The sequence below is a fragment of the Pan troglodytes genome, chromosome 13 (genome assembly GCF_028858775.2).
Source record: "Pan troglodytes isolate AG18354 chromosome 13, NHGRI_mPanTro3-v2.0_pri, whole genome shotgun sequence".
Lineage (NCBI taxonomy): Eukaryota > Metazoa > Chordata > Mammalia > Primates > Hominidae > Pan > Pan troglodytes.
In genome coordinates this window covers 62,266,441-62,289,739 of record NC_072411.2, presented here as the reverse complement: position 1 = coordinate 62,289,739, position 23,299 = coordinate 62,266,441, and the positions used below count along the sequence as shown (strand labels likewise).

Genomic DNA, 23,299 nt, shown 5'->3' with positions numbered 1-23,299 from the left:
CATGTCATTCAAGAGTATCAAAAATTGTGGCTATTTTATTTTATTTTATTTTATTTTTTTGAGACGGGGCCTCACTCTGTCGCCCAGGCTGGAGTGTAGTTGTGCAATCTTGGCTCACTGCAACATCTGCCTCCTGTGTGCAAGTGATTCTCCTGCCTCAACCTCCCTAGTAGCTGGGATTACAGGCACACACCACTATGCCTGGCTAATTTTTGTATTTTTAGGTGAGACGGGGTTTTGCCATGTTGGCCAGGCTGGTCTTGAACACCTGACCTCAGGTGATCCATCCGCCTCAGTCTCCCAAAGTGCTAGGATTACAGGCGTGAGCCACTGCGCCCAGTTCATTGTTTTTTATTTCTTATTTGATTTTTTTAAAAATGTAGTGTTATAAATAATCCTTATGATTTAGGTCTACAGATACAATAGGATCAATATGAATATGAAGGTATATATCGGTTGGTCTATTTTTTGCCCACAGAATATCTAAGGCAATGTAAGAATGTATTATGTGGTAATGGTGTTCAGCTCTGCTTGGGAATGTGAGCTACAGATTTCTTAGGTCCTCATTGCTTCACATACAATAGAAAAATCTATGGGGACGGGGAGACACTTTGCTCCTGTCAAATAGGTGGGGCACACAGTCAGTCTCCTAGGGCTGAACTTTCATATCTTTCAAATGTGAATAATAATCCCTGCTTTTCCAATCTTATTAGACAGCTGACAGGGACAGAAAGCATAATATAAAAGGACTTCACAACGTTAGTGGAAAATGGAATTAAAAGATAAAAACAGAAAATATAAACTTTGTTTTTCAACATAAGCTTCTGGCTCACACCTGTAATCCCAGCACTTTGGGAGGCTAAGGCAGGTGGATCACTTGAGCCCAGGAGTTTGAGACCAGCCTGGGCAACTTGGCAAAACCCTATCTCTACAAAAAATAAAAATAAAATAGCTGGGCGTGGTGGTGTGTGCCTATAGTCCCAGCCACTTGGGAGGCTGAGGTGGGAGGATCACTTGAGCCTGGGAGGCAGAGGTTACAGTAGGCAGAGATCATGCCACTGCACTCCAACCTGGGTGACAGAGTGAGACCTTGCCTCAAACAAAACAAAACAAAACAAATGAAAACATAAGCTCCATCAAGTTCAAGACACTTTTATAAGTGATGATACCAGCCATTTAATTCATACCTAAGGAACTGAGAGTCCTGGGAACTTAAACATGCCAATGTAGTCATTTTTACGTTTAATACTTCAGTTACTACTAAGGAAAAATGAGTGCCCTTTAAAAAATATTTTTAAAGTCAGGAAACAAAAAGAAGTCAGAAAGAGCCAAAATCAGGACCATACGGTGGATGCCTAATGATTTCCTACTGAAACTCTCACAACATTGCCCTTGTTTGATGAGAGGAATGAGCAAGAGCATTGTCATAATAGAGAGAGGTTCTTTGGTGAAGCTTTCCCGGGCATTTTTCTACTAAAGCTTTGGTTAACTTTCTCAAAACACTCTCATACTAAGGAGACCTTGCTGTCCTTTGGCCCTCCAGAAACTCAACAAGCAAAATGCCTTGAGCATCCCAAAGACTGTTGCCATGACCTTTGCTTTTGACTGGTCTGCTTGTGCTTTGACTGGGCCACATCCACCTCTTGGTAGCCATTGCTATGATTGTGTTGTGTCTTTTGGATCATATTGGTAAAGCCGTGTTTCATCTCCCATTACATTCTAAAAAGAGATGCTTCAGGATCTTGGTCCCATTTGTTTAACATTTTCATTGAAAGCTCTGCTCTTGTCTGCAGCTGATCTGGGTACAACGGTTTTGGTGCCCATCAGGTGGAAAGTTTGTTCAACTTTAATTTTTCAGTCAGAATTGTGTAAGCTGAACCAGTTGAGATGTCTGTGGTGTTGCTATTGTTTGTGCTGTTGATCATTGGTCATCTTCAATTAGGGCATGAACAACATTTTTTTCCTCACAAATTGATGTGGATGGTCTGCTGCCATGGGCTTCATCTTCAACATTATCTCAACCCTTCCTAAAATGAGTTATCCATTTGTAAACTGCTGATTTCTTTGGTGCATTGTCTCCATAAACTTTTCATAAATCATTAATGATTTCACCATTCTTCCACTCAAACTTCACCATAAATTTCATGTTCGTTCTTGCTTCAATTTTAGCAGAATTCTTGATGCTCTGATATGTGCTCTCTTTGAATTTATGTCTTATCCTTCTTCTTTTTTTTTGACAGACCCTTGCTCTGTCACCCAGGCTGGAATGCAGTGATGTGATATTGGCTGACAACCTCTGCCTTCCAGGCTCAGTGATCCTCCCACCTCAGCCTCCCGAGTACCTGGAACTAGAGGCGCACACCATCATGCCCAGCTAATTTTTATATTTTTTGTAGAGATAAGGTTTCACAATGTTGCCCAGGCTGGTCTTGAACTCCTGAGCTCAAGTGAGCCACTCACCTCAGCCTCCCAAAGTTCTGGGATTACAGGTGTGAATCACCTTGCCCAGCATATGTCTTATCCTTCCTAGTCCCTTAAACTAGATCATCTTCAGGTATATTGTAACAAGTTAATATGAGCTTATTTTGGTGCAAAAAAATTGAAATGCATGCATAGTTTTTTTTTCATAATACGCAATTTTTGTGAACTTTTGAAGACACTTCATAGAAAAGAAATTGCCTCTAAGACTTAAAAACCCCAGAAGCCATGATATTACAAATTATCAAAAAATTAACTCTGCCTATCTCTGCAATGCTCTCATAACCTAGAAAGCTCAGTACTCTTACATCACCTAGGAAAGTCCCAGAGTTTGTGCAGGAAGGGTTGAAATCACTTAAAGTCTGATATTTGTTTTGGAACCATTATCAATAACATAAGTAAGTAGTTTAATTCTTAAGAGCTCTAAAGATGTATTTGCAAAAGGAGAGGCTAGAATGAACAAATGCCGTGTTGAGAGAATGCTAAATTTCATACCTGCATTTTTTTTTCTGCTGTCTGGGTTAGGCCATCTGCACTTTAGAATTGGGAAGAGGACAGACACATTGAGAGCATGACACAGACAGAAATCTTATGTCAACTGCAGATTAAGGAAACTTTCTCCCTCTGGGCCTAACTCGGGTGTCTAGAAGGTACACCTGCTCATAAATAACAAGAGTATTCACCAGTGTGGTGATTTTCTCCACCTGGGTTATATAGGGATTTCGGCTCACTCTGTAAATGATTAGTATATGTCCTTATAGAATAAGTTCTATGATGTATGAGAGAAATTCATGAAGAACATTAGCCATTTGTACCATTCCCCTAGCCAGCCAGAGACCAGTGTGGACACAGCATCTTTTGCTCTAAGACTTACCCACCTGGCAGAGTGTTCCAGCTCACCAAGGGCCTTTCTCAGAGGCAAACCTCGGGACAGACAGAAGACATTGACTGTTGTTGTTGTTTTTCTTTTGCCAAATCAATAGCTGCCTACTGACTGTTGTTTTAAAGACTGAGGACTCAGTGACTTTGAAGTCACAGAAAGTAGGAGTCTGGCATTCTTTTTTTTTTTTTGAGACGGAGTCTTGCTCTGCTGCTCGGGCTGCAGTGTGATGGTGCAATCTTGGCTCACTGCAACCTCCACCACCAGGTTCAACTGACTCTCCTGCCTCAGCTTCCTGAGTAGCCAGGATTACAGGCGCGGGCCCCCACGCCAAGCTAGTTTTTGTATTTTTAGTAGAGATGGGGTTTCACTGTGTTGGCCAGGCTGGTCTTGAACTCCTAACCTCGTGATCCGCCCACTTCAGCCTCCCAAAGTGCTGAGATTACAGGCATGAATCACCGCGCCCAGCCGAGTCTGGCATTCTTGGCCTGAGGGAGTGATAGTGTGATTGAGAGTGAGCCATTTGTCTGCTCTGGGCCTTAGTATCTTATCTATAACAAAGCAGGACTCTTCCAGCTCTACAAATGTCAAGAGCCAAAGCCAATGTCTTAAGCACTACCTGTCCAGATTACCACACACCTCACCAGGTGAGCCTTGGTAGGAAGCTGAGGCCAAGTGGGCCAAATGGAACCGCTGGGCAGATTTGATAGGCCCTTTACAATGCTTGTTGAAAGTATTTCATCACAAATCTTTGAAAACCAGAAGACATCACATAAGAAACTAGATTTCTGGCTGCCCGTAAAAAAATCAAAAGATTGGCCACATTGGGCCCAAATTCTGATATGGCAACAGTTAGCTAGAGTTTGGTGGTGGCTATTCCCTTTGAATGAGGCATGTGTTCTTCAGTTTGCCACAGTCTGCACCACTCCCTATTGCAGGCTGCACCTAGTCTACTTTACAGTATCCTCCTGACTCCTGTAGACATTTGAAATTCTGATCCTTGCCTTAATATCTCTTCCACACCCAGGTGTATTAACCTCCACTTTCAGTACCTCTTCTAAAAGCAGACTGTCTGCAGAAAGAGAAATTAACATCTTGGCATGAAGTAGGTGAGCAGAACACTATTCGTCAGGTAGGAGGATCTTGGAGTCCTGGTGAGGAAGGAGGAGGGCCAAGAGACCAGGGAATACCTTTAGAAGGGCAAAGGGTTACATAAAGTAGCTCTGTCCAATAGAAATATAATACAAGCCACAAATGTGAGCTACATATGCAATTCAACATTTTCTAGTAGCCACATTATGAGGAAGTAAAAAGAAACAGGTGAAATATTTAACTGAACATACCAAAATATTTTCATTTCATTATGTAATTGATTTTCAAAATTATCAATGAGATATTTTACATATTTTTACATGAAATCTCTAAAGTTCAATGAGTATTTTATACTTGCAGCACATCTCCATTTGGACTAGCCACATTTCAGGTGCTCATAGCCACATGTTGGTAGTTGCTACCATATCAGACACACGGAGGTAGAAAATTAAGAAATTGTTGACCAGCTTACTAGTTTTGCCTAGAGCCCTCACTAGTTACCTTATGAGATTCGGAAGCGAACCACATTTATTGAATGCTCACTATGAATTGTATGTAATAAATATACAATTTATTTCATTTTAGTTTGCATGTCCCACCACAAAAGACAGCTAGAGCAGAGGGTAAATGCCATTGAAATAGGCCTGATAGACTGCCCAACTCTGTCTGCTGCTGTAGCATGGCTGTGGTATTTCTTAGCCTCAGTTTTCTTATCTCCAAAACTGGTGATAATTGCGTCTACCTTAAGAGGTTATCATGAAGTTCATGAAAATGCTTTATAAACTGTAAATAACTATACAAGTTTAACAAAAGGAAAAATAGCTTTATTTTATTGAATTGCCAAGTTCTGTGCTAGGCACTTTGCACATGTTATCTGTCTTCATCTTTATAATACCTTTATCAAATCATACTATTATCCAGGCTTTAAAGAAGAAGAAACAGCCTTCTAGAAATTCAGCATCTTGTACAAAGTCAACAGGTAGTGAGTGGCAGAGCCAATCACAGCTTTGAAAATAGGGTATTTGATATTCATGGCACCACCCTAGTTAGAGAGAGATGGAGAAAAAGGGAGAGAATATAAATCTTACACTTCATTTTCTGAGACATTTGGGTAAATGTTTTAAAGATGAAGAAACTGGGAGCCAGGAGCAGTGGCTCACACCTGTAATCCCAGCACTTTAGGAGGCCGAGGCAGGCAGGTCATTTGAGGTCAGGAGTTGGAGTCCAGCCTGGCCAACATGGTAAAACCCTGTCTCTACTAAAAAAATACAAAAAAATTAGCTAGGCATGGTGGCGTGAGCCTATAATCCCAGCTACTCAGGATGAGGTTACAGTGAGCCGAGATCACACCACTGTACTCCAGCCTGAGAAACCGAGCAAGACTGCATCGCAAAATTAAAAAAAAAAGTGAAAAAGAAAAAAGAAACTGGGGCTTTATAATTATATCTAGGATCACACATGTGGCAAATTAACAGCCCAGGTAAATTAAGAATTGGACAATCTCTAGGGTTCTCATTCTGGATTTAAACCCATTGAACCACTGAGCTGAAGAAATCTCTTGATTATTGAGATTATTTTTTAATCCCCCCAAAGAAGAGTTAATCCCTCTGAAATCAAACCTCTTCAGTGGAGGAAATTAATGTATAGGACTGGCAGGTAAATACATTACCATTTGGTGACTTTGCCTCTCCTTTGCTCAAATAACTACAATCTGTATGTCCATCTTAATTCCTCTTCCTACTTCCTGAAGAGTGAGTTACTGCTTCTTTAATGAGTTGATTTTTCATCAATTTTTCTAGCTCCAGCCTGACTCATGCAAATAGATAAGAAAGATTATTTGTGACTAAGCTCCTCCACAATTGCATATAGACACAGTGCCAGCCAAGCCATTATTGTCTCAGAAAGGATGTTATTTCTGTCCCAGCAAATGACACTATTTGTGTTAGTCTACTTTTTTTTTAACAATGTCCCCACAAAACCATCCCACCAAGTGGGTCCCTTTTGCTATGTGCACGCTTGAATCCTTCCCAGGTGGTACCTTTGTGTGTGCTATTCCTCCTGCCTGAAGAAAATTGTCCCTTAGTCTCTCCCGCCCAAATCTTGCCTGTCCTTCAAGGACCATTTAGCTGAGGTCAGAGACCTGACTATTTCAGGCAGAAAACAGTCTTTGACCTTCAAGCACATATTGGCCATACCTCTCATTTGAAATCATCTCACATTTCACTTTGTGCTGCCATTGAACTAGTTCATCTGTGTTGTCTACCCAACTAGATAAAGGTTCCTTGAAGATGAGGCCCTTATATCCACAGTGTTTTACATGTCAGCAGTACTTAAAATATTTTATTGATAAAATGTATGAATACTTATTCCATATAGTAGGACTGGATATAAAATGGGTGTGTAATATCTGTTGAATTAAATAAATTTCAGATTTTCAAAGTCATATAGAGTAGTTCTTCTTGGGTAATAAATCCCTGTCATGATTTCAAGGTTCTTAATTGTCTTATTCTCCTTTCCTCTGTCACATCTCTATAGACCATGAATGTGAATCACTAAATCTTGCTGGATTTCAAGTTTTCACCTCTGTTTAAGAGTACTTTGATAATGCAGCTCCCCATTTATATTATGCATTATTAATATACTTCAGAAAAAGGCTGGATTATCCTGCAAAGTATGTAATCAGAGTAATATGAAAAGCAACAAAATTGGTAAAGATATTGAAAAACTTTGTTCCTGGTGAAATTGAAAAACTAATTGAAAACTATGACTCAGCTGTCTGCATTTTTTCCTGATTTAACAAAGCAGCACAAAATGTACAGCAGCCATGGATAAACTCTTAATGCCCTTCAAGGTAATGAGTAACTACGTGTGACTAAGATGGAATTAGGAGAAAGTCTCAGACATTGAAAAAACACAGTTCCCATGTCTGGTTAGTTCTGGATACTCCCAGTTCTGGGAAAGATTATCATATCATATGCTTGAGTGACATCGGCATTCTTATTTGTCAACGAGAACCTGGAAGGAACAGTTATTGTCTTTAATTTAAAAGTAACTACAGTGATAAAATTCAGGGATCTGTAAATTCCTTGGGCTCCCAGAGGATCTTCCTCTCATACATTCACCCTTTCTCAGGTCTTTTCATATTTTCATCAAGTTCTGTTTGTGAAGTCAGCAAACACCGGGACAGTGAATGTTGGCAAAGCAGAACATTCCTTTGGGGTCTGGGTTTTCAGGTCCTTAAAGAATAGATTGAGCAGGCAGTTTTCATGAAAATAGTGCTCAGGCTTACCTTTAAGTAAAACAAATTAAATTCCAATGTGAAGACTGTTATCAGAAATCCCCAAGCCCAACCCAGCTCCTGAACTCTCTGTACCGCTGCCATGGATATTTCAGACAGTAAACAGAACTTTTAGCCACTTTAATTCACTATACCTGCCTTGGGCTATTTTAAAGTTATTTGACTTCTAGCCTGTGGAATTGGCTATGGTTTGCTTTCAAAAGCTGCTTTTTAAGTATCCGAAACCAACTGATTGCTCTAGCAGATTCTCTCCAATCTTCCTGCAGTACCCACACATGTCAGAGAGAAAAAGAGAGGTGCCAGTGCCCCTTCCCCCTCCTGTAGGATAAGCCACTCTCCTAACACTTTGGTCACCACCCTGATGCAGGCCACCTACATCCCAATCTGGTAAGAGGCTTCTGGTTTCCATAGTTGTCGCCCAGGAAGCTTGGAGCCTCCTCTTTCCTCGATCTCTACATCCAATCAATCAACGAGTCCAGTCAGCTCTACCTCCAAAGACCCCAAATCTGTCTATGCTCTCCAAGTTGGATCTGGTCACCCTGGTCCCATCACCATCCTGCCAGATCAGACTCCTGCCTGGTCTTCCTGCTGCCTCTCTTGAGCCACTTCAACCCCTTCCTCCCACAGCAGCCTAAGTTCTCTTTTTTGAACATAAACCAGATTATGTTACTCCCCTGTTTCAAATTCTAATTGCTTCCCATTATGTAAAAAGCAGAAAAAGCCTCCCCTTTTCCTGGACTCCATCATCAGAGCTCACCAAGCTCACCCCTGCTCCTTGCCCAAGCTGCTATTCTGCCCGGAGTCCTCTTTCCTCTGACCTTTGCTTGGATGACTCCTCCTGCAATCTGATCTCGACTTGTCACTGCCTCAGGGAGGCCTGACCTGGTTTCCTGCTCTAACAGAACCACATAGTCACCCTCCATCACATTACTCTAAGTCAATTCTCTGAAGAGCATTAGTCACAGTCTGATATTTTCTTATTTATTGTTTTTAACTAGTTTATTTAGCATTCATCTTTCCCCATTAGGATCTCTTTCTTTTTCATCCCTATATCTCCCATGTCTAGAATAGAAACTGTCACATAATAGATGTTCAATAAATATTTTTAATGAATTACTAGAAAAATAATAAATGTCATGGCCACTAGTCATTCAGTATTGGTACCTACTGAGCATTGACGCATGCAAGGTTTTAACCTTATACTACACTGACATGGCCATTTGCAATTTAGGTATAACTTTCACCGCATTATCTCATTTTATCCTTTTAGGAAACAGGGTGGGGAAATTAAGGAAAGGAATTAAGGACCTTACTGTCAAGAAGCTGTAAGCTGTTTTCCATCTAAAGCCAGAAAAAGGAATATGCATGTTAGAAGCTCAGTGCTTTTCTTGCAACAGGGCCAGTTGAAACCAAACCCATCCATAGTCTCCAAGTATTTATTTGCACAGTTGATCTGCATCCTCTGATTTTTAGCTGGAGCAGCAAGGAGGAGTTTAATGAACAGTAGATGGGCACTAAGGGATAATTAGGGGAGTTGCAGGACGATGGAGGGAGGCCCAGTAGGGTGTGAGCCCCTAAGGAGGGCAAAGCCAGAGCCAGAAACTGAGGAGCTGTCAGCACAGAAAATTTTAGATCCTCAGGTGCAAGCAGAGCAGCTTTGAGACTCAAACTATAAGAAAATTTCACAGGGTAGGGTGAGGGTCTTTTCCCCAGTTCTGCAAGGAATGCGGCAGGACCACAGCACAAGAAGGAATGCAGGGAACACAGCTCTGTGGCGCTTTGCAGGTGGGGCAGAGGCCAAGGGCTAGCTTCGTGACCCTGGAAGACAAGCCCTGAATGAAAGAAGCCTCACAGGAAAGAGTTTCATGAGAGATGTTGCAGTGCTCTCTTTTGAGCTGTGCCATAGTCGCAGCCCACTGAACAACATCCCTGAGGTCCCCAGGGAGTTCTGCATAGCTTGGGCACCTGAAAGCTCATGGGTGCCCCAGCCAGCAGCTCAGCCACCTGTGCCAGGTGGGCTGAGCCAGAGACTTGGCCCTGAGCAGGGGAATTGAGACACAGGATACCGAAAGAGGGGCAGTTTCAAATGGTTGACAAGCCATGAACATCCAAGAGCTGCAAACTTATTCTCTGCCGACTTGATACATTCTGTGGACTCCCCCAAAAGAAGCAGACAAACTTTGAGAAAGGGGAGGTGTGAAGGACAGGAGTCACACAGGTGGAGCAAGTAGCTAGCTAACTCTCGGTGAAAGTGGCATCTAATTGGCTCCCGCAGGCTGGTGAGGCCTGGGGACATTTGGTTACCTACCTGCCAAGGAGGCTCAGAAAACAGGTTCAGACCTACCCAGTTGGGAGGCAATTAGGAACCAATGCCAAGAGGGAGCCAAAGGCAATGGTGAGCAGAACAATAGCCCTGTTGTGGCACCCAGCCCTCCACAGGCTGCCAGACGCAGCTCCAAGCCCACTGGCTGCTCTGCGTCTGCACTCAGATAGGCATAATTAATTAATAGGAGTTCGCTGTAATCACTTCTGCCCTAGGGCTGCACTCTGCAAAAGTTTACAAAATATGGAAAAGAGTTTCCTTCATTGCAATGACACTGTAAATTCCCACAGAAATGAGCCCCAAATTGTCAAAAGATCTGTGGCAAAGAATTTCACTGAGATTGGATCCACGAAGTTATCTATTTAGGAGTTAAATATAGACATATGTAACTTGTCTTTCATGTTGCCAGCAACGACATTTAAGTTTTGTTTATCAGAAGGCAGAGAGTTTAGTCTATCTATTCTTATATCCTGAACAACCTAGCTGGGATCTTGCACACAGTAGGCACTCAGCATCTGCTGCCTGAAAGAATCAAATTCCAAAAAGAAATGAGCTTTCTTTCTGACTCGGGAGCTCATTTCTAGAGGCAAAACCATGGAGCTTGGGGTGAAAGAGATACATTTCTAATGACACAGAGAGAATCAGGTTCCTTTCACAGTAACCCTCCCTGGAAAAATAAAACAATTCTACTGAAATAAGAGTTGAATCCAAGTAAAATAAGAAGATAATGAAACAATTCTATCTTTTGGTATGGTCTAGTTGCCCTCACTCTGGAAAAGATTCACACATTTGGTTTATTGGAAACCTCTGTGTGTGATGTGTATATATGGTTTGTGGGGTGTGTGCACATGTGTGTTTGTGTGCTGTGTCACCAGAATGGCAGAAAGCATGAGTCTATGACCATTGAGCCCTGAGAATGCCACTGCTAAGCAATTGGAATAAAAGTTCATCAGTGGGCAGGATGAAGACTTAAAAGCTAACTTGAGAGCAAGCAATGGGCTATTAGCCATCGTGGAGTAGCCCAGGAATCTCTGAATAGGTCTAAAAGAGAGCCCTAGGTTAGTGTTGGAAGAGGTGAGTGGGAGGGTGGGTCTTTGTGATAAAAGATGATGACAGTGTTCACTGGGTTGGCAGATGTATGCTGCAATGAAATGAGGGGCTCACATCTGCATCTCGTTTACCTTTCCACAGACAGCCTTCCCTGGGACTGCTCAACAGACTAGCTGGGCACACTGGTCCAAGTAGAATCCAGGCAGTATCACTACCAGCTCTGGAAAGTGTGCTTATCTCAAAGCTTGACTTCATCAAATGAATACCAGGGACTGTCAGGCAAACTCAGATGGTTTTGGGATTGTAGTACCTTGGAGTGTGCTGTAATTGTTACTATTGTATCACTACAGCAGCTATTACCAGGAAGGCAATGTGTCTTTCAGGAAATGTATCAGTCCTTAAGTGGTAGCGAGACCTTTTAGAGAATTCAGGCTGCCCAAGACCCTGACTTCAAATTCACAGAATATGTGGCTCCTATGCAACTGGATTTCCTAGAACACCACAAATCTCAAATATCCTGCACCCTTGTCCTGTGAGTACTCCATGGATAGCCCCTTCCAGGGCTTAGTGCTTGCTTTTGGTTGAGAATATGTAATAACCGCCCTAGTTTGATAGCAAAACTGAGATTCTTTCCATCAGTTGTTGCTTCTGAAATGATGATGACTCATCTGTCTCTTCTAACTTCAGAGCTGAAGGTGAGTCATCAGGGAGAGAAGAGGTGGCTGTACAGACCCTGAGGACTCGGGTTTAGGAATTAAAGACCCACGTCAGACATGACAGGAACAAGCCAGAAGTCCTTAACCACCCTCCCTGAGCTGAGCCCGGTGAAGGGCTAGTTTTAATTTCATCTAGTTTTTCTCTCACCACTTTCATTTTTACTTATTACTACCTATTGAGCCAGAAGTGGAATGGCCAAAACATTTCGAGTGAGGCTGATTTTTCAGGGTATTTACAGTCAGCCTGGAAGCAGCAGGAAGTAGAATTTATAGATTTGCATTACTAGGCAGGCAATTTCCCAAACCTCAAGATTTGAACTTGTTTTTAATTAAATAGATGTATAGGCCTCAATGGGACTAGGTCTCTGAATCCCAGGAGGATCTCCCTATAGATTGAGATAAGATCCTTAAGCCAAAGTCATTTGCATGCCTGAGAGATCACCAGTAGTTGGGTGCTCCAATCACTAAGAAAGATGATTGCAGAGTGAAGTGAATCGCTGGAAGATCAGAAAGGTCTTGGCAGGTATGGAGGGTGTTGTCACACCTAGTACTAGGCTTGAAGGAAAAGGTTCTTGCAGCGTGATGAGTTTTTTCAGCCATGGAGAGGGAGCATCCATTGGTGATTAAAAGCAGGGCTCCAGGTTGGGTTCAAATCCCAACTTCCATTCCACTCTGGCTAACCTTCGGTAAATTTCTTAAATCCTTCAAACAAAGCTTTCCTGTTTTTATGATGGGGAAAATAATAGCACCGCCATAAAAGACTGCTGTGAACAAACCTGCAATGGCTGCTGATTTAAAAGCCTTTATCTGCACGCATCAAACCACGTTACTCCCTTGCTCAAAACCCTCTCATTTCATCGAGAGGAAAACCTCAGTGCTGTCTAGGACCTTCAAGGTTCTGGTTTCCTACTATTTCTCTGGCCTCCTCTGCATCCCTGTCCCATACTCACTGCCCCACCATCACTGGATGGCCTGCAGTTCTAGACACACAGAACAGCCTGATGTGCAACCACCTGGTTCCTCCTCCTGAAATGCACGCCTACCCCATGTTGGGCTACTTTGTTAGTCACTTTCTACGAGAGGCCCACCCTGACCACACTAGATGACAGAGCAAACTCCACCTTCCCCAACACTCTCTAAATATTTGCTGAATGTAAAGCAGCAGGATCCCAGCTTCCCCCACAGGCCCCCAGCTCTTGCTAGGTGGCTGTCTCCAATGTCTGTGAGGCTCGTAGATATGCCCACAAAAAAACAGGGAATTACCACAATCTCCAGGTAGCATCTGTCATTCTGAGTTCCCACGGCTCCATGTTTCTCACTCATAAGCCATTGCCCATCCTTGGGTAGTGAGGGTTCCTGCCAAGGGTACAGTTCCTGCCTGTCCCCAAGGCCTGCAGTTCTCTGGTGCCACAAAAGTACTGGATGCTGGGCAGAGGAGAGAAGAGCCCCTTTGCCAGCAACCTGCCCTTGGGCCCTGAGGCAGTTCACTACTGAGACTCAATGAAGAGTTTTTTATCTGTTTTGGCCATCGGCCCCATGACCACTAGGCTAGAGAGTGGAAGGTATGCCAGCTTTTCCATCTTCCCTACTTTTCTCCTCAGCAGCTTCTTCCCCAATTCCCCTCTTCAGAAGGGGACAAGAACTTTTATGTATGTATTATGTACAAATACCAACACATACACAGAAATCAACAGCAAGGGTATGTGGGTGAGGAAGGGGGATGGTCCTAGTAGACTACTAGTGCCCATTTGGTGCCTTTATGCAAATTAGGCAAAGGCACCCCTTACTCAAGGCACTTTACCTTCATCTCCTAGGAAACTATCGTAATAAGTGGACAAATCTACAATGTCGAATGTCGACAACACAAATTCTGTTTCCCCAAGTGCCCTGCTATGCAAGACATCTGAATTGAGCTGGCACCTTCCTGCCAGTGGCACACTGTAAGCAGTCAGTACACTTTGACTTGTTCAATTAATAAAGATTTTCAACATCAGGAGCACGGTGAACAATCCGGCCCTTCTCACAATTCTGAGTTGTTTGTAGATAACTGATTCTCCAGCCTCTCTCTCTAAATCTATGAAGTCAGGCACAAGGGCACTCTGAGTATCATGAGGGTCCTGCCTGCCTCCTAGGCCACCCTCAACCACCTTCCAGGTGTCAGCTGGATCATCCCTGGCCCAGAGCCAGGGGGAGTATGCAGGAGGACCATGAGGTGAGGGCAGGCCAGTTTAGGCCTGGTGCTGACTGAGCCTGGCTTTTTCTTCCACCAGGCTCTGCTGAGGAGTGTGCAGGGAAGGGTTAGGTCATGCTGCCTGGAAGCCTGGGAGGGAGCCGGGCTGAGGCTCACCCTTCACCCACATTCCACCAGGGCAGCCTCACCCACAGCACAGGCCACGACATCAGATCTGCAGGAGACTCCCAGGCCTGGAAATTGGTGGCGGAGGGGAGGGAATGTTTGCATTGTTCTGTTTGTTTGGCTCGAAGAGGAACACTCCAGCTTGGGGCTAAGCAAAAACACATTAAACTGGGATGGCTTTATCCATAGAGGACTAAGATTTAAAGTTTCTGCTTCCTTCCTGAACAGAGAAGCCAAACACCAAGGAGTTCCCAGCAGGCCCCACTGCCTGTCCGCTCCAGCCAGCCTGGTTCCCTCCCCGGGCTGCTCGCTGTCCACACACTGGTGCCCCACTTTTCTTCCAAAGCTGCCAGGGGAAGCTGAGCAGAGAGAGCTCTCAGTCAAGGGCTGCAAAGGAGGTCCTGGGGTGCCAAGTCCTAAACTCATGACACCGTGGATGTGGGCACCAGCAGCAACCAGCCATCTCTCTGATTCCAACAGGGCTGCAGTGATGCCATCTATAGCATGCACCCCCTGGGCCTTCCACCCTGCACTCAGAGGGTGGGGGAAAGAGCAGGGCCTGCTCCAGAGCGGTCGCCCAGTGATGGCAGACACCAGACACAAAAAGTGAGCAAGATCGTGAGAACCCAAAGGAAGCAGGGATGGGAGCAATTACGACCAGGGCTCTGGAGTTAAAAGAAAGATCTGAATTCTGACTGGAATCACTTATTAGCAGTATGACAGTGGGCATAATACCAAGCATTGGCTACATTATTTATACAAGGGAAAAAGTAACATTTACCTCAGAGCACCAGTCAGGGTCGCAGCAGGACAGAGAAACAGCACGTTATTTCAACAGAAAGAATTAAACATAAAGAATCATTGAGTGGGTAGAAAGTTATTAACTAGGCAACTGGAAGGGTAAAACGCTGAATCTGAGATATCACTTAGGTGGGAACTGCAGGAAGTAGCTGCCACCCTGAGGGCTGGAGAACAAAGGCAAGGAAGCTGGAATTACTAAAACTGAGAAACTTAGAGGAGGCTTCCTGCAGGGCTGACACCCAGACCTCTGAGGACGCACATTGCTGGGCTGGTACAGGGTTGCTGAGTGGGCATGATGAGACTGGTTCCGTGACGGTTGAAAAACCAGCAAACTAGATTCCACTATTGCTACTGGAATGAACCCACTGCCAGGGCAAGGAGGCATTGCTGGGGAGACATTGCTAAAACAGAAAACAAACAAGAAGGAACAGGTCCTCCCTCCCCAAGACTCACAGTCCTCTGTTGCCCCTATGTGCGAGCCTAACATGAAGCAGCTGGCAGCAAAGTATCAGTGTGACTTGCAGAGTCTCAGCTTCCGCATCACAAAGCGGAGTATGGAGGGCTGGGTCTTGAGCTCAAAGACATTAACTTAACAAATGAACCATTCTCAGGTGGGATTAAATGTATAGAAAATGCTTAGCACAGCACCAGGCACACAGTAGCATAGTAGATGCTAAATAACTATTATTATTATCATCAGTGTTATTTTGATAGATAAGCGGCCTTGGCTGTTAGATGGAAGATAAGACAGGCTCTGTGATAAGCTATGAGTAGAGACTAATTTCTGGATTTCAGTTCTGGAAGTGTCATTGGGAATATGAGATTCTATGTGTAATATAAAGGGCAAATGTGTTATCGAATAGTAGTAAGTCTGTAAGTGAGTCATGCAACTTTGATCTCAGTGATGCCCCTCCCTCTCCATTCCTGTGCCCTGCTCTAGCTCATGCATACTTCACCCCTTGCCCAGAGTCATTAATACCCTCTACCCATTTCCAGTCCATCAAAATCCCTGCCCTAGTTCCGCATTCACTCCTACTACACAGCTCTCATCTCATTAGACTCCCACCACCTACAGATGAAAAGCCAAATTCCTAGGACTGACATTTCATATGCCCAGCAATCCCATTTGGAAGCCTGGAGATGGTACTTTCCATTGGCTCTAGCCCCCTCCTCCTCATACCAGGATCAAATGAGAGATGAGGAGTGGGAAGAAAGTCAGGGGAGGCCTGACCTCCAAGGGCTCTCCCTTTGGACGTCCTAATATCAGCTCTACCTCAGGCTGTCAACAACAGGATTCATGATCCCTTTGCTTCCCACCCACCTCCAAACCTTTAATAGGACCCTCATCAATGAGGAGGTAATGTTCTAACGCCTTGAACCCAAGAGATGCTGCTCAGCTCTTCCTCATTGCATTAGCGACTTTCTTCTCTCTCTCTTTTTTCTTCTTAATGGTGTCTTTTTTTACAGTCATCATCTACATCCATCAGCTAAGGCTAAAATAAGCTGCAGTAACAATTCCAAAATCTCAGTGGGTTATGATGCCAGTGTTTATGTCTTACAAATATGTGTTAGCTGTGGGTCAGCTGCAGCTCTACCCCACACCCTTTCACTTCAGTACCTAAGCTGAAGGAGCAGCTCCTATCAGTGACATTACTAGTTTCGTGGCAGAAGAAAAAGAGAAGATGGTGAGACCTTGAAGTGGCTCTTCAAGCTTCTGCTTGGAGGTAGCATGTATCACATCCACTCATATCTTATTGGCTAAAGAAAGCCACATGACTTCTGAGTTCAAGAGGATGATAGGCACGATACTCTTTATAATAGGGGCATTGCAAGTTACATGGCCAAGCCTGAAATCAGGGAGCATGAATGCATAATAATCTCCTAGAGAGATTAAATGAATATTTATTTTATTTTAAGTTCCAGGATACATGTGCAGAATGTGCAGATTTGTTACATAGGTAAATGTGAGCCATAGTGGTTTGCTGCACCTATCAACCCATCACCTGGGTATTAAGCCCAGCATACCTTAGCATAAATGAATATTTTGATCAGTAAAACAATCGACTATACCAGCGGTCCCCAAACTTTTTGGCACCAGGGACCAGTTTCATGGAAGACAATTTTTCATGGACTGGGGGCTGCGGGGTGGGGATGGTTTTGAGATGATTCAAGCATATTACATTTCTCATAAAGAGAGTGCAACCTAGATCCCTCACATGCACAGTTCACAATAGGGTTTACGCTCCTATGAGAATCTAATGCCGTCACTGATCTGACAGGAGGCGGAGCTCAGCTTCACTAGCTTGCTGGATGCTCACCTCCTGCTCTGCAGCCTGGTTGCTAACAGGCCACAGACTGGTACGGGTCTGCAGCCCAGGGGTTGGGGACCCCTGTACCATATTATCCTAGTCAAGGATACCATTACCTCACTCCTGGATCCCAGGGTGTGAAGAAGCTAATCTAATCTGGATCCTACAGAAGTATTTCCACAGATCCTTTTGGTTGTCCCTGCCTCTAGCATCTCCATTTTATATAGACAGCAGAGTAGCTGCCACAATATACTTCCCCAAATGCTATTATCACCCTGTTACTCCCTTGTTCAGAACCTTCAGCAGCTCTCTATTGCCAATCAGTTCAAATCTAAATTCTAAGGCCTAGGGCTTGAGGTTTACATCAACTGGTCCTCCCTTTCCTGTCCCATTGCATCTTAGCCCAACTCCCCACATCTAGCCAGGGGTCTGATGGTTTTTTTCACAGCTACTCCAAGATTTTGCCCGGATGTTAATCTTCCTTTGTCTGTGCTTCTTTTGGTCCTGCCCACCACCCACTCTCTCTTTTCCAACCAGTTTGTGTTCTTCAATTTCTTCAAGAGTTGTCTTAAATCATATCTTCCTAAAAATTTCCTGGAATAACTGTCTTCTCTTTACACTCCTCAAAATTCAGAATTACATATCTCTACTCTTGTTTTTATTTTCTGTTTCTAGAATCATTGTGCGGAAAAAGATCTTGGGATTCTCTATTCCACACTCACCACCTCCCTCCAATTTGAAATGAGGAAAGTAAGACCTAGAAAAAGAAGGAGCAGGAAAGTCACTCATTTGTTGAGAGGCTAAGTTGAGATGAGGCTTAGGTCTTCCTGCTCCTTATTAGTATTCTTCCCCTACACCAATTTGCCTCTTTTAATTTATATCAATTTCTCCAACTAGATGATATATTACTTTGGGGTAGAGATGCCTCATAATATTTTATACAAGACCTTTGACTTATATTATCTCTAATTATAACAACAACCTTGCAAGGTGGCAATTATTATCATTTTACCAATAAGAAGGCTAAGGGTTAGATAAGGCGAGTAACAGGCCCAAGATCAAATAATCAATAAATGACAAAGCCAGGGTTTATTGAATACCTACTGTGTGTTTGAAATTGTGTTAGTTCTCAATTGAAAGAAATTAAAATAGGGCTGGGCATGGTGGCTTACACCTGTAATCTCAGCACTTTGGGAGGTTGAGGTGGGCAGACCATTTAAGCCCAAGAGTTCAAGACCAGGCTGGTCAACAGGCAGAGACCCCATCTCTACCAATGTTTTTTTTAAGTAGCTGGGCATGGTGGCACGCACCTGTAGTACCGGCTGCTTGGGAGGCTAAGGTGGGAAAATCACTTCAGCCTGGGAGATCGAGGCTGCGGTGAACTATGATCACACCACCACACTCCAGCCTGGGCAACAGAGCAAGAGCCTGTCTTGAGAAACAAACAAACAACAACAACAACAACAAAAAAAAAACAGAAATTAAAATACAATTTAGTTAAAGAACATATGTCACAGCTTCAACATAGTTCATAAAAAGTCCCAACTGAATAACATATTCAGGACTCTGGAAATTCACATAGGACAGGCATTTTAACCAAAGATACTTGAAGAGATATTAGACATGATCTTGGCAGTTAAGGATCTTAAGGATAAGTATAATCTAACCAGATGTGGTGGGTGGGAGCAGGTATTTCTATGCTGGTAAAAAATGGGTTGTTTGGGAAATGGGAAAAGAATCTATTTTTCGGGAGGTATTGCTTTCACAGGAGAGTGAGTCATGCACGTTATGGAAGCCATGCAATGTTATGGAAGGCTTTGAATGTCAGGTTAAGTTATTTGGATTTTGTTCTGTAGGTTATGGAAACTCATCAAAGACAGTTGACCTATAAAAAGAGTGTTTTGGCCAGTTGCATAACATGTGAGTGGAGGGAAAGGGCTGGGAGATGTCCGACCACTTAAAGGCTAAAGTGGGTTGAAGACCACTTCATCGCCTACCTATGAGCTAAGAAGCTTGGCATGGAGCTGGGCAGGTTTTAGGGGGTGACGGAAATAATTTTTTGGGTACAAAAATTATGACTACCATTTAGGGAGGTGGAGGTTGGAAGAGTGAATTTTTTAAATTGCTTGTCAAAAGCTGACAGGCTGTTTTCTGAAGCATGTGTGGAAGTTAAGGGTATAAAAGTTTGCTCTAAGGGGACATGGAATAAGGGAATAAAGAGTCTGTTCCAGAGAGTTAAAAGCTTTTACACCCCCAATTCCATCCCACCCTTTACTTGGGCTTCAGGGGTGTGTTTCTATAGGTTTTTAAAATTGTACCCTTCTCTTCCGTTCAGTGGGCATCCACGAGGCTAAGTGTGCGCTGCTTTCAACCTAATGACTTCCAAGTTCATGACATCTCTCCTTGCAAATAGTATTCACACACCTTTATCTTTCCCATCCAATTACTTGAAATAATCACATCAACCAAATGTATTTAATTTAACACAATATTCAATTTATTGCCTGAACAAAGATGGCACTGCTCACCAAATGGAAGTGTGGGCCACCCAGAGAGGACTATATACAATAGCTAATATTTAAGATGTTCATTCATGGACTGACACATGGAAATGCAAATGTGGCTCACCACAGGTCATTTAGTGGTGGGCTAGCCTAGGTCATTCAGTACTAAAACTGTAGTACCTGGGCTACAGTTACTAGATCAAGGGTTGGGTCTGAGTCTAGAGGTCAAGGTGTTATATCTACAATAAAAGTAAAAAAGTATGGGCTGAACAAAAGTTGAATTTAAGATAAATGCATAAATCAATGCATTAATTAGGTACATAAAAATTGTTTAAACTTTTCTTTACGATGTTTTAATTTTCAACCTTCCAGTCATTGATAGGACTCATTTCTGTACTCTCTCAAAACCCAGGGTCTCTCTTAACTTTGTGGTTAAGAAAAATCTGGAAGTATCAGCCTAACTAATATCAAGGGAAGTAAAAGTTGATCAAGTAATTCCCAAGTACTATACCCTACTCTGGAAACCCAGGTTATGTTTGTTACTTTCCACAGGGAAAACATGTACATTTAGTTGGGTGATCCAGGAACAGTTATGTGACCTGAAACTGTATAGCACATGTCTCAATATTATTTCAGAGATAAAAGGAGGAAGAGCTTTTCAGCAGGATTTGGAGGGTCTAAAAATAGGGTCCTTGGCTTACATGACTAGTGTCCTTTCCTTACTTAAGGGTTTGGAACTTGTTCTGTGTGCCATATGCTTTTCTGGCAGTCTAATGCAGGCTATGAATCCCTTTTCAGAAAAAATAATGTTTTAAAATTCCTAAAATAAACTACATACAATTAGAAAGAAAGCCAATTAGACTGAAACATGGTTATCAAATTATTGAAAAACAAATTTACATTATAGTAACACATGTACCTCTTTATTAACACTTTAAATAAAAAGGTCACTGGCAGAGCTAATGAACACTGTGATTTTGACACAGAGCTAAGCGTTGACAACATTTTGAGATATCTGCAACAACTGTAAAGTGATGTGAAAAATATGTGTAATTCCTGTTGGTGAGAGTTCCAAGTACTGCTAATATTACAGTGGTTTGTTGTCTACATTTGTAACGGAATAAAATGTTTAATTTCACTCTGGGCTTACTGCAAATGAAGATGCAATTTTTTCCCCCTTCCAAAATCAAAGACTCCTCAAGTTCTATCAGTAGATAAACCCAGGTCTTTAAAATGGGTGTATTAAAGGTTTTTTTCTAGGTAACACATAAACCGTCAACACTCACTGGAAACCACACGGACAGCTCCTCAGGAGGCATGGGGTGCCCCACTGCTTGCCCATGGTGCTTGCTGGCCACCATAAGTGGCTCCTGGCATCATGCCTTACTAAAGTGGATGCTCAGTGCATCTACTCAACAACGGTGTGAAGAAGGGAATGGAGAGACAATGAGTGGGTTGGACTTGGCTCACCCTTCCTGCTCTAACATTTGGACACTCTGTGACAAATGCAGAAGGAATTCACTGAAGCCAGCTCAGAGTCCTGTACTGCCAGGCGTGACCGCAGAACACATCCCAGGCAAGGGATGGAGCAGTAATGCACCGTGGGGTGGGTGGGGGTCCATGCTCAGCCCCAAGATGGAATTCTGTCCCTTCAATAAAGATCTGGAGCAGAAAAGGAGCATGCAGCACCCAGCAACCACAGAGGGTGACCACAGAGCTGAGCAACAGCTGAGGCTGTCCAGCTGCTTTTCTGTGGCAAGTCTATCCACATCCGCAACAGACAAGGGATTCACTCATCAGGACCCTGGATTCATGAGAAGATCATATGTCAGTGTGTGTTTCTGACAAGTGTTGTTAGCTGAAAGTGTGGACCGAAGGTGCCCCCCAGCTCACCACTACCTAGGCCACCAAGAAAAGGGAAAAAAGAGGCTGAATTCACACAGCGTTGTGAAGTTCCTGGCAGGACCAAGTGTTAGAAACTTAGAAACTACAAAGACTGTAATATAAAGCAATTATTAAAATGAATAATAGTCATATAAACTGGGCATGGATGAACGAATTTATTGCATTTTGGACACTTTTGCATCAGGAGGACTCATATTGTAGAAAAGAGTAATCATAAAAATGGCTGTCATTTTAAAAAACATGCCTACTGTTGCAAGTACCACCTGTAATTCTATTTAATTTTATCCTCACAACAACCCTTTGAGCACTTCTAGCCCCTGTAGTGGATTGAATGACGACTGCATCCAAAATATAGGTTCACCTTCCCAGAACCTGTGGATGGAATCTTATTTGAAGAAGGGTCTTTGTAGATGTAATTAAGTAAAGGATCTTGAGATGAGATAATCCCAGATTTTTTGGGTAGGTCCTAAATCCGAAGACAAGTGTCCTTATAAAAAGAGGAAAAGACACAGAGAAGGAGAATGCCAGAGGAGAAGATGTGAAGACGAGGCATCGAAATGATGCATCTACGAGTCTAGGGATGCCAAGAAGTGCCGGCAGCCCCCGGAAGCTAGGGAGGGGGAGGGAACCCCTTCTCCCTCAGAGCCTCCAGACAGCTTGCTTTCAGGCTTCTGGTTCCCTGAACCGTGTGTCAGAAAATTGATTTATGTTGTTTTAGGCCACCCAACGCTCTGAGAATCAGGGAGCTGTTGTTCTAGTTCTAGTACTGAAAACTGCCCATGTGACTCTGGCCAGTCCCTGACTACCAGCGGAGCCCCCTGGGTCAGGTGTGCACACTACCCTGCTGCTCTGCTGCCTGGACAAATCAGTCATTCAAGTTGAATAACACTATTAAGGTAACGATAGTTTAGTATTAAGGTTAACCACCTGCCTACAATCAGACTGCCTGGATTTGAGGCCAACTTTTCCACTTAGTGCCTATGAGAGACTGCGACCAAGTTATTTAACCTGAGTCATTTTCTTTTTCTTCTGTAAAATGGGGAGAATTCAAGAGGAGCCTTGAGCAGAAAAAAAGACATTTGGTAAAAACTAAGGAAGTCTGAAAAAAAAGTATGGACTTTAGATAATAATAACGTATTAATATTTGTTTATTAATTGTAACAAATGGGCTAGGTGCGGTGACTCTCACCTGTAATCCCAGCACTCTGGGAGGCCAAGGCAGGCAGATCACCTGAGGTCAGAAGTTCGAGACCAGCCTTGCCAACATGGTGAAACCCCGTCTCTACTAAAAATACAAAAATTAGCCAGGTGTGGTGGCACATGCCTGTAATCCCAGCTACTCGGCAGGCTGAGGCAGGAGAATCACTTGAATCCAGGAGGCAGAGGTTGCAGTGAGCCAAGACGGCACTCCAGCCTGGGCGACAGAGTGAGACTCTGTCTCGAAAAAAAAGAAATTGTAACACATGTACCATACTCACATAAGATATTAATAATAGGGAAGGCTGGCTATGGGATATATAGAAATTGTACTAATCTAAAACTCTTCTAAAATATTAAATTACATATTATTATTTAAATGGGGAAAAT

The 23,299-nt window shown here is 43.2% G+C and overlaps 1 protein-coding gene across 14 annotated transcripts in view; it reads left to right on the top strand.

The window, feature by feature from the left end:
- ITGB6 (integrin subunit beta 6) overlaps positions 1–23,299 on the top strand; it is a 174,289-nt gene that overhangs the window by 35,164 nt on the left and 115,826 nt on the right. The window lies entirely within an intron of this gene.